At 37.9% G+C, this 12,197-nt stretch overlaps 1 long non-coding RNA gene across 8 annotated transcripts in view; it reads right to left on the bottom strand.

Annotated features, from left to right (window-relative positions):
* Positions 1–4,249: 4,249 nt before the first annotated feature.
* LOC140633176 (uncharacterized) overlaps positions 4,250–12,197 on the bottom strand; it is a 36,007-nt gene continuing 28,059 nt past the window's right edge. For 7 of the 8 annotated variants that reach the window (XR_012030795.1, XR_012030797.1, XR_012030796.1 and 4 more), the window contains 2 exons: positions 8,886–8,995; positions 4,250–7,965 (listed from right to left, as the gene is read on the bottom strand). This is a non-coding gene — a long non-coding RNA (uncharacterized lncRNA). Of the gene's footprint in view, positions 7,966–8,885; positions 8,996–11,611; positions 11,836–12,197 lie in introns of all 8 variants that reach the window. The other variant, XR_012030794.1, reaches the window with a different exon arrangement.

Here is a 12,197-nt window from a genome sequence, read left to right as displayed (position 1 = left end):
CTTAATTGACAAGCCACCCAGGCGCCCCTGGTTTCTGTTATAACTTTTTTAAAATCTACCTTTACATTACATCCCTAAGCAGATATGCCTGGTGTTTTCACTGTCCTTATATTTTTCACTCTCCTTTTTGAATTTAGATTATGAAGTACGCATATTATCTAAATACAAGTGAATATATTTTATCACAATGCTGGGCCTCATGCTTTTAATCCTTAATAGCACATGTTAACATTGTTATGTATTCTGCTGGAACATGGGGAGGTGCTTTGCCTCCCCTGCCATGTGTGGATGCGCCCCCATTTGACAGCTAAACCAGAGAACATCCAGGGTTATACAGACTATTCCACATGCTTCAGCTTGTTGAGGGGACACTTGAGACATGACACAAGAAAAACCTGAAATGAAGGAGGGAGATTTTATGGAAGAAATTCTGTCTTCCACCCAACCCCCTCAAATTGTTGCAGGGACAGGAGGCTGGAGGGACAGCACTCTACCAGTTGAAGAAACTACCAAGAGAATGAATGTCTCTTCAGTTCCTTCTCTGGGAGTTGGCATCCTACAGAGATATCGATGAGGGGATTATGGGGCAATGTTGTGCCTGCTGACAACCTTGAGTTTTCCCCAAGGCTCAGAGCCTCAGCCAGAACAATCACCATCTATAATGGACAACATGTGACTATGGACTTCCATCTGCACTGATACAAAACGTTCCCCGGACCTAAATGTCTTCCTCTCTCCACCCTCCAGGAAAAGGTGTGATAGAAGCAGAACTTCCACTTGACTGTGTGTGAGAACTGTGCGATTAAACCATGGATTGGAACGAATAAGAGATGAATAGTGTAGAAATAAGATGTAGAAATGGATTGACAGAAAAGTTTCTGGATTCAATACAAGAAACATCTCAGAGATGACTAGATTACATGTTCTGCCAAGAACAAAATTAGACACTGAGAATTGAAAATCAAATCTGATATAACTCAATAGAGTTTTTGTTTTAAGCATATTTCCAGATACCTGGAGTTTTGTCAATTATTATGATGATAAAAATGTATGTCTATCATGCAAATAATCCATTGTAAATATAGTCAATTAGCACTGTGTCACCCAAAAGACTTGCCCCCACTATCCTACTCCCTAGGATGAATGTGGCCTGCTGAATTTTAAATCTGTTTTTATCACTTAAAATCCAGATGTGATGGTGCTATTTAGACACAGACCTAATTGTTCTCTTAGTATAACTTGATTCTTTCCAGTAGGTGGGTGTTAGGCCTGAGTCTAAAAGCAGAAAAGAAACACTTATTGAAATATATTCATCTTCTATGGGGTGCCTGAGTGGCTCAGTCGGTAAGTGTCTTCCTTTGGCTCAAGTCATGATTTCTGGGTCCTGGGATGGAGCCCTGACTCGGACTCCTTGCTCAGCAAGGTGTCTGCTTCTCCCTCTCTGCCCCACCCCCGTTTGTGCTATCTCTCAAATAAATAAAATCTTAAAAAAAAAAAGCCAAGGCATTTTTATATTATTATCAAATATGCATTTAAATTCCTTACCCATTAGGAATTCTCAAACCTCTATATGGATTGTCTTCTAAGAAGAAAACACCCAGGGAGGGGGTTGGATGTAAGTTGGTGAACCTAAGTGATCCTAGGGAGTCTGAGGTGTCCACTAGAACCAACTGTTAGCCAAAGCATGGTTTCCAGAAGGTCCTGGATGTGCAGGACTCCTGTAAAAGGGCTTATGTTTATTGAGTTCCAAAGAGAAGGGAGATGAGAGAGATAGCTGGTGGAGGTGGGGATGAAATGAAAGGGGAAACCTTCTATGTGGTACATCAATGATGGCTTTTTAAAAAATCCAACAGTAATCCATCAAAGTAGAAGAACTGACTGCTTCCATAGCCTTGCTTCTATTGGCAAAGGTAGGACGATAAACCCGGATGAAGCGAAATCATCCCTAAGTGGTGTCTGAGGGATCAAAGTCATGAGACAAGAGAGGCACAAAACTAATGTTTTTCCAGGCTTCAGATATTCCCCCCAAATTGGCCACCTCAACTATTTGACCACATGTGAAATATCTGCTACTTACAAATAATTTAAGACAACGTTACAAATAGTTCTGGTTTGAAAATCTTTGTTCTGCTTGTCTGTAGTCTATAGAGTATCTGTTTTAGGGGGAAAGCATTTAAAATTGTATCCCCACTACAGCCACCCTAAATGCATGCCTAACTTGTTTTCTGTTGAGGTGGAGGGTCACCTGCACTTGGCACCTTATTACCACACCCACGCCAAGGATAGTCAGGAATTACAGATTGTCCCCCTAGAATATGACAAAATTCCCACCTCTCCAGTCCCCCATCTTCTTCTTCTTTTTCTTTTTTCCAAAGAGGAAAGACACTGTGGGCTTGGGAGGACCATCCCTCACTGTTGGGAGCATCACCCCCTCCCCAGACCTCCCCACGGTGCCTCTAAAAGTGCTGTCTGTAACCAATTGTTCCTGTTGAATGACAATGCGACCTGCAGGGCTTTTCCCGCCTGCCTGCAAATAGATGAGGCTGCGTGCTTCCCTGTGTGTGAAGAAGCAAACGCGAGCCCCCAGGAGACCATTATCAGCCGCCAACAGATGGAGCCTATCTGCGCGCTGACAGTCATCCGCACCTGTGGATTGCGCGCCCCAGCCAAAAAATTAATTGCTTAGAAATATAAACTCGGCAGACTCGGATCGGAAGGGATTAAGAGAAAGATGGTTAAGCAGAGGAAAGAGGAAAAACCATGCTCTGCTAGGAAACCTTATCAAGGCCCGCATATCTACATGTATGACGTGTGCAGCAGTCGATTTGGTTTCCAAGCAGCAGAGAAACGCAGGATTAGAACTGAAATGTTTGGAAAGGCAGGGGGAAAAGGCAAACTTAAAAGAAGGCATAATGCCCATTGCTTCAAACTGGGTCATCCACATGCATTCTGAAGAAAACACCCACCCCACCCCCACCCCCATTATTCATTTTCTATTCTTCTATTTTGCTAGTGAATTTCACATTTAATCTGCTGGTTTCTTCATTCTTCTCAATTCTCATTTGCCATGTTTTTCAGTTTTTCATATTTTACTGCTTCTAAGATTTCAGTACCAACAGGGAGAGCTTTTCAGATTTCTTTTGTTTTCCATAATGGTTTTATGGGCCTATTTTTGTAACTCATGTTTTCTAGCTTTCCTTAAAGAGTTTTATGCAAAAAAGTAGTCTTGATTCCATTCCAAAAACCTTCCTTACTGTGTGACCTTCGGTTCTTTTATCTTTTTTGATCTCAGTTATCGGCAAAATGAAGCTTGATTGCAAAGATCCTTTGCAGCTCTGAAATTGCAGGACTCTATAAAATCAATTTCCTCCAGTATTTAGAAACGGCTTAGACAAAATATCAGGAATATGGAAATAAGGGATATGGGGGGAAAAACCAGACTAGGAGGAGTGTATGTTACATTGCTGAGCACCGCACTCTTCTTTGAAAATCTCTCCAATGAAACAACAGATCGTTATTACCAGGGTCATAGGGAGGAAGCATCGTTCAGTAATTATGGTGTAGTAGTTGGGGTTATCTTAATTGGAAAATTAAAAATACTTTTTACTTGTCAACATTTTGCCTTATTTTAGTTTTAAAATAAACGTTATCTTTGATTCTGGTACAACAAAGCAGTTTTTAGTCTACGTTTCGAATTGAAATAATTTTTTTTTTCCCTCTGCAAATAGATTTTTTAGGGGCAATTTAATTCAATTAAGAACAAATTAACTTGACAAACTTTTTTCATTTACCATGTGTCAACTTCTAGTGTATACTGGAAATAAAATATAGTGCCTTTCCTCAAGGAATTTGAAATCTAGAAGTTTGAATAAAAACAAGTGTGCAAATAAAAATGCCAGAAATAATACTAGACGCCACTTATCAAGCACTTACGATGTGTATTTAGTCACTTGATTTATCTCCACTGTATCTAATCTTCAGAACAACACTGCAAAATAGCATTATCCTTTCTTTTTTAAGACTTCAGTCTTTAGAGCCATTTTGGATTCATGACAAAACTAAGAGAAGGTACAGAGATTCCCCATATGTCCCCTACCCCCACACATACCTAGCCTCCTCCATTACCAACACCTCCAATCAGACTGCTACTTTTGATACAACTGATCCACCTACAGGGGACACATCATCATCACCCAAGCCCACAGTTTACATGTAAACTATGTATCCAAATACAAACCTATGACATGTATCCATCCTTAGACTAGTTTTATTGTCCTAAATATTCTCTGTGCTCCACCTACTCATCCCTTCCCCTACCCCATCCCTGACACAACTGATCTTTTTTCTTTTTTTAAGATTTCATTTGCCTATTTGAGAGAATGTGGGTGCACACAGAGGGAGAGGGAGAAGCAGACTCCCTGCTAAGCAGGTAGCCCAGCCTGGGGCTCAGTCCCAGGACCCTAGGATCATGACCTGAGCCAAAGGCAGACGGTTAACCAACTGAGCCACTGGCCACCCAGCGCCCCTCCACTGATGTTTTTAATATCTCCATAGTTTTGCCTTTTCTAGAATGGCATATATTTGGATATATATGGTACATGAACTTTTCAGAGTATATATTTAATAATATGTACTTAAGGTTCCTCCATGTCTTTCCATGGCTTGATAGCTCATGTCTTTTTAGCACTGAGTGATATTTCATTTTCTGGATTCCATTGGTCACAGTTAATTAATCCATTCACCAACCCAGGAACATCTTGGTTGCTTCCAAGTTTTGGCAATTGTGAATAAGGCTGCCATAAACATTCACGTGCAGATTGTTGTGTAGACATGAGTTTTCAACTCCAGGGGTAAAAATCAAGGAGAGCGATTGCCGAATCATATAGTAAGAGTATGTTTAGTTTAGTAAAAAAACTGCCAAATAGTCATTCGAAGTAAGTGTACAATTTTGCATTCCTACCAGCAATGAGTGAGATTTTTTTGTTGCTCCGCATCCTTACCAGCATTGGATGTTGCCAGTATTCTGGATTTTGGCCATTCTAAAAGGTGTGTAGTAGTAGGTCATTGTTGTTTTAATTTGCATTTCCGTGCTGACATGATGTGGAGAATCTTTTCATATGCTTATTTGCATTCTGTATATATTCTTTGGTGAAGTGTCAATGAAAGTCTTTGGCTCATTTTTTAACCAAGTTGTTTGCTTTCTTTTGTTTAGTTTCAAGCATTCCTCATATGTTTTAGATAACATAGTCCTTTATCAGATATGTATCTTTTGCAAATATTTTTTCCCAGTCTGTGGCTTGTCTTCTTATTTTCTCAGCATTGTCTTTTGCAGAGTTTTTTAATTTTAATAAAGTCCAGCTTATCAATTATTTCTTTAAGGGATCATGCCTTTTGAGTTATATCTAAATAGTCATCACCATACCCAGGGTCATTCAGGTTTTATCCATGTTACCTCCTATGAATTATATAGTTTTGCAATTTATATTTGGTTCTGTGATCCATTTTGAGTTAATTTTTGTGAAAGGTATAAGGTCTGTGTCTAGATTCATTTTTTTTCACACGTGGACATCCAGTTGTTCCTGAACCATTTATTGAAGAGACTATCTTTGCTCCATTGTATTGTCTTTCTTCCTTGGTCAAAGATCATTTGGCTTTACTTATGTGGGTCTATTTCTGGGCTCTCTTCTGTTCCATTGAGCTCCATCATCAATACCATATGGTCTTGATTACTGTAGCTTTATTGTAATTCTAGAAGTTGGGTATTATCAATCCTTCAACTTTATTCTTTTCCTTCAATATTGTGTTGGTCATCTCAAGTCTTTTGCCTTTCCAAATAAACTTTAGGTTCTGCTTGTTAATACCCACAAAATAACTTGCTGGGATTTTTATTGGGATTGCACTGAATGTGTGGATCAAGTTGGGAAGAACTGACATTTTGACAATATTGAGTTTTCTTATCCAGGAGCATGGAATATATCTGCATCTATTTAGTGTTTTTTATTATACTCAACAGAGTTTTATAGTTTTCCTCCTAGAAATCTTGTACATATTTTGTTAGATTTACACCTAAATATTTTATTTTGGGGCTGCTAATGTAAATAGTACTGTTTTTATTTCAAATTCCACTTGTTAATTGCTAATATATAGGAAAGCAGTTGACTTTTGTATATTATCCTTATGTCCTGCAACTTTGACATAATCAACTATTAGTTCCAAGAGATTTTTTTTTGCCAATTTTTTTTCTACACAATCATGTCATGTGTGAACAAAGACAGTTTTATTTTTTTCCTTTCCAATATTTTATTTCCTCTTCTAGTCTAATTGCATTTGCTAGGACTTCCACTAGGATATTGAAAAGGAGTGGTGAAGAGACATGCTTGCCTTGTTCCTGACCTAAGCAGGAAAACCCATTTCTCACCATTAATTATAATGTTAGCTGTAGGTTTCTTGTAGATATTCCTTATCATGTTGAGGAAGTTTGCTTCTATTCCTAGTTCACTGAAAGTTTTTTTGTTTTTTTTGTTTTTTTAATCATGAATGGGTTTTGGGTTTTCTCAGTTGCTTTTTCTGTATCTGTTGGTATGAATACATGATTTTTCTTTTTCAGCCTGTTGATGTGATCAATTATGTTCATTGATTTTTAAATATTGAACCAGCCTTGTATACCAGGGATAAATCCTACTCAGTCATGGTGTATATTTATTTTTATACATTGTTGGATTTTATTTCCTAATATTCTGTTGAGGATTGTTGCATCTGTGCTAATGAGAGATTTGTCTGTACATTTCTTTTTCTTGTAATGTCTTTGTCTCATTTTGGTATTAGGATAATGCTGGCCTCACTAATAAATTGGATATTATTCCCTCTGTGTCTATCCTCTGAGAGAGATTGTGACAGCTGGTACAATTTTTCCCTTAAATATTTGGTAGACATCAACCAGTGAACCCATCTGGACCTGATACTTTCTGTTTTGGAAGGTTATTAGTTATTGACTTAGTTTCTTAATAGAAATAGCTCTATTTAGATGTCTACTACTTCTTGTGTAAGTTTTGGAAAATTACATCTTTCAAGAAAGAAGTCATCTAGGTTATTAAATGTGTGGGTGTAGAGTTTAGAACTGTTCATGGTATCCCTTCAGCGTCCATAGAATCTGCAGTGATGTCCCCTCTCTCATTTCTGATAGTTCAATCAGTATCCTGTTTTTACAAATGAAAACACTGAATTCAGTAAGATTAGGGCCTTGTGCAGAGACAAACCACCTGGCAAGTGTGGGAGCTGCACGTTGAGTTCAAATGTCTTTGTAGACCACACCCTGCCTGTAACACCAGGTGGTATATTATTTCACAAGAGAGATATAAAATGGGTTTAGAAGTGGGATACAGATCAGTGCTGAGAACATCTTAAGAAAGAATATAACTGATTTTAAGAAGGGATGTAGCTGATTTTTACTTTAAGCACCCTGAGATAAGCTAGATCTCCTTGTCACACTCTTACTGCATCCTCTACTTCAACTTTTCTACTGCTCATCACTTCTAATTATGTTATATTATGTTAAATGTTTTTATATTATTTTATGATTATGCCATAAATTCCTTTCTCACTACAGTGTAAGTCTTACAAACATGGGAATCACTAACACGCTGCTAAGTGTTAAACAATCAGTCCTCTGAGTTTGTCTCTAGGGTTAAATACTCACAAGCTCACAACATGTTGACTCCCAGCTTGTAAAGTTCCTGAAAATTTAACAAATCAGCTATAGCATATCACTGATGGGAACTGTCTATATCGCTTATCAGTATATCCCCAGTGCTGGCACTTAGTAGACATTTGACATTTCTGTGGAATGAATGGGGTTCCTTCCAAGCTGAAGTTTCTAGAAGGCCATATTTCTTCAGTGATCTTGTCTTTGGTTAGGAGGTCACAATCCATATCTGCCCAGTGCTAACAGTCTGAACCTGGGAAAAGCTGTGAAGAAATTCCAGGAGTTATAATCACATCATTGTAAGCATATTCACACAACTGTTGCCAAAACACTCACCAGTGCTATGGATCTGTTACTGAACTCAAACTTGTTGGGGCACCCAATGGGCAGCAAAACAATGCTGGAGACATGAATTTTGAAGCAAAGGAAGCTTTATTGTCAGAAGGGAAGCCCAAAGAGAAGGCAGAGGAGCATTTCCAAAACTGCGTTGCCCTCTTGAGCCTAGGAGTGGTGTATGCATGTTTGGAGAAGAAGATGAATACATGAGAGGAGAGTAAGGGGTTTCTTGAAACCTGGAGGTGGGGGGGCTTAAAACAATCTGGAAGTGTGTATTCTCCCAGAAAATGAGGTGCCATTTGGGACCTGGTACACCTCAGGTACATCAAATAATTTCAAGACAAATGTTACCATCTAGTCCCCATTAGGTTTCTACAATCAGCAGGTAAACAGGGAGTAGGTGTGAAAAAGGCAAAGTTAATGACAGACGGACAATGAGGACCATGAGGTTAGGAGGTACATAAAACATAGTTAAGTAGGGACAAAACAATGTGGAGCTAAATTAACAATGCAGCTGATATAACTAAACTTCTGCTTCATGCTTTCAAAACAGATGGTCCAGGCACCAAGCATCCAGCTGCAGACCTCTTAGGTCTGGATGGATGGGAGGAGATGAGAAAAACATAGCTACTATTTACAATCTTCAGGAAAAAAACTAATGTGCTGGATTTATTAAGGTTGAGTCATAGCCACTGTAAATGATGATATTTAGATTTACTACTCTTAAATCTCATAGGCCTCACCAGCATAATTCCAAAGAACTTAGCTAGTACCTTTGCTGGAGACGATACCATTCTCTCTCAATTTTCAAAATGCATAGGATTAAAAACAAGGACATAAAGCATACCCAAGACATCCCTCCAGGCATTGCATACTATTGATCATATCAGCCATTCTTGTTGTCTTTGTTATTACCAGAGGCATATGTGCACATCACCTCCATGGAATTGTGAGGCCCTGGAGAAAAAAAAGTGTAAATATTCTTTTGTGTGTGTCCCTTATTTCCTTCCCATGTGGTTTCCTCAAGAAGTCCTCAAATTAAATATACTTTTCCATCGTGAATTGACTATACTAACAATCTTATTAAGGCGTATGTCCTCACACTGTCCAGGAAATAGCAAACAAAACCTACATTTTGGAATCCATTATAAGTATGTTTAACTGTGACCTTTGTACTAGGCTTATAGATAGAAAGAGAGATCAGGGCTTATATTCAGGGCCTTACTCTTAAATTTCTCAGCTATTCCTTTTCTCTTTTTATAAGTCCTATTTCTCCCCATTGTTATTAAGGGCATAGACTAGGGTGCCTGGGTGGCTCAATCAGTCAAACCAAGTCTGGCTCTTGGTTTCAGCTCAGGTCATGATCTCAGGGTCCTGGGACTGAGCCCCATATCAGGCTCTGCACTCAGCACAGAGTCTGCTTGTCCCTCTCTCTCACTCTCTCTTTTTCCTCTTCTCTCTCATTCTTAAATAAATAAATAAATAAATAAATAAATAAATAAATAAATAAAATATTAAAAAAATAAAAGAAAGAAAAAGAACATGGACTACAGAGCCAAACTGTCTTGGTTAAAATCCTGGATCTGCCTTGGTCTACCTAACTTAAACTCTATGTGCCTCTGTTTCCCTATCTGTAAAGTATGGGAAATAATTATACCCACCTCATCAGGCTACTGTGAAGATTTAACAACATAATGTGTATAAAGTGCTAACACAGTGAATATGCTCAGTAAATGCTAGCTATCTTATACATATTTTATTCTTCAATCTGCCCTCCCACCTTAAAAGTATTTCTAGATTTTTTTTTGAGATGTGATTGATTTACTACCTGGATGTATCTGAGCTTTTGTGTATATTTATGATCTCTCATACGAGGCTATAAAAATCCCATTTAAGCAACATTTGACATCTGTGAAAAACCTGTAGCTTTAAGCTAGAAAAAGTCACTACCCTTCTATAAAACATATCAGAACTTTGATGATACAGGTCATGCTGGAAAATGATGATCTTTAAGTTCTTTAGAATTAACTTTAAAGGGTGTTTTATAATACTCAAAGTGAAAATGACCCATCAGAGTGGGTAAAAATACATTTCACAGAAAGATGGCATTTTTAGATAACATGTTATTTACTACACCTGCCACCCAGGCTCATTTGCTAGGGTGGTGGGGACATTCCATGACTACATACATAAATGAAACAGATCAAATAAGACATTTCTCACTACAAACCAGTGTGTTGTAGTGGAATGAGCATGGCCTAGAAGTGAGAAGACCAGAATTCTCATATCGATTACTATTAAATTGTTGTGTGATCTTGTACAAAGGCTCTTCACCTCTGCAGAGTCTGTTCTTTCATCTATAAAAGATGATGATTGGGAGAGACAGTTTGTGAAGCCTTTCCAGTTCTATGATGCTATAGTTTATTTCTATTCAGCATTGTCAGCCTTAGGATTATCTGGATTTAATGAAACTGGGAAGGCAGGACAACCTGATCTTTGATTAGCTGATGATGTGCTCAAGGTTTATTTTTATCTCTCTCATTTCTCAAACTGACTCATTTGATGTAAGCAAAAGCCTTTCATGGACAGTTTTCATGAATTCAAGATCAGATAAATTAGAATAAATAAGCATATGATGAGTGAACATTTTTTTCATTACCTAATTCAAATAGATTATTTCAAAGCCCATGTCCAGGTTCTGCACCTGATAGACAATGTGAAGAGAGGACTCTGTTGTTTCCTGGTGCCACAGGCTTCAATTTTTCAGATATGATAGGGCATTCTCCTTCTTAGATAAACATTCACTCGTTATTTATTTATACCTCTAAGTGGCATTGACCCAGAGAGCATACTTCTCAACCAATTAATGCAAGGCGCAAAGAATTGGCTCTTCTTACTTGCTTCATGCCCCTGTCCAATGTAGGTAACTACATTCTGAGTCCCTGGTAGGAAGAGACCCTGTGGCATTTCTCTGTTATCCCCTTAGGGATTACATACTTAGACACCATGAAGGGATAGCTCCCTAATTAAGGTCCTTTAGGAAATAATGTTTACTGCCTTTCCAATTAGAAAAATATTTTAAATAGCATTTATGGATTATAAAAGTAACACCTGATCAATAAGATTCATGCCATATACAGTTTTGTGACCTGATCTTTTCACCTAAAATTATACAGACGGTATTTTCCAACACCCTTAGGTATTAATAAAGGCATTTTTTGAAGTGGTGGTGTAGTGTTACATATATAAATTTATCATATTTTGAATTAAATATTCATATTTAATTCATATTTGAATTAACCTTCCATTGTTAAATACTTAGGCTATTTCCTTTTCTCACTGATAAATAAAACTATAGTGTATATTACTATATATAAATTATAGTTTACATCTATGATTATTTCCTTATAACAATTTAATATCAATGGATATTAAAGTTAGTTCTTTTCTCCCTCCAGCAGTCACTGGGAGGATCTATTTTATTGCATGTTCATCAAGATTCCAAATTATCACTGAAAAAACATCTGTCAACTTGATAAAAAAATGAAAAATTGCATTTCTACAATTACTAACATAGTTTTATCTTGTGTATGTAGGTCTTTTTTTTTCTTGGTACGTGAATTAGCGACATGGGTTCTTTTATATTTCCAATGAACCTGCTTAAAGAGTCTCAAAGAACCGATGAGTTGCCACATGTTGTAGCCATGTTGTAGCCACTACGTGAGTGGTAGCTTCTAGCTCCATGAAGAAATTCCAGTTGAGAGAAACTCCTACAACAAATCTTTTATATCACTGTCCTGTAAAAGGTAGGACAAGAAGGCAATATATCAGATGGACAGTTGATAAATAGTGTCTTGGACTGAATATCTGTGTCCTGCCAAAATGCATATGTTGAAACCTAATCCCCAAAGTGATGCTTGGAGCTCAGGCCTTTGGATGTGATTAGGTCATAAGAGGGGAGCCCTCCTGAATAGGATTAGCGAGCTCCTTTGCCCCTGCCACCATGTGAGGTTAGAGCAGAGAGACTACTGTCTATGAAACAGGAAGGGGGATCTCACCAGACATTGAATCTGCCAACACATTGATCATGGACTGCCAGCCTTCAAACTGTGAGAGAGAAATTTCTAAGACAGATTGACAGGAGTTTTACTCTCCAAAG

Source organism: Canis lupus, chromosome 5 (genome assembly GCF_048164855.1).
Source record: "Canis lupus baileyi chromosome 5, mCanLup2.hap1, whole genome shotgun sequence".
Classification (NCBI taxonomy): Eukaryota; Metazoa; Chordata; class Mammalia; order Carnivora; family Canidae; genus Canis; species Canis lupus.
This window is presented reverse-complemented; position numbering and strand designations above follow the sequence as displayed.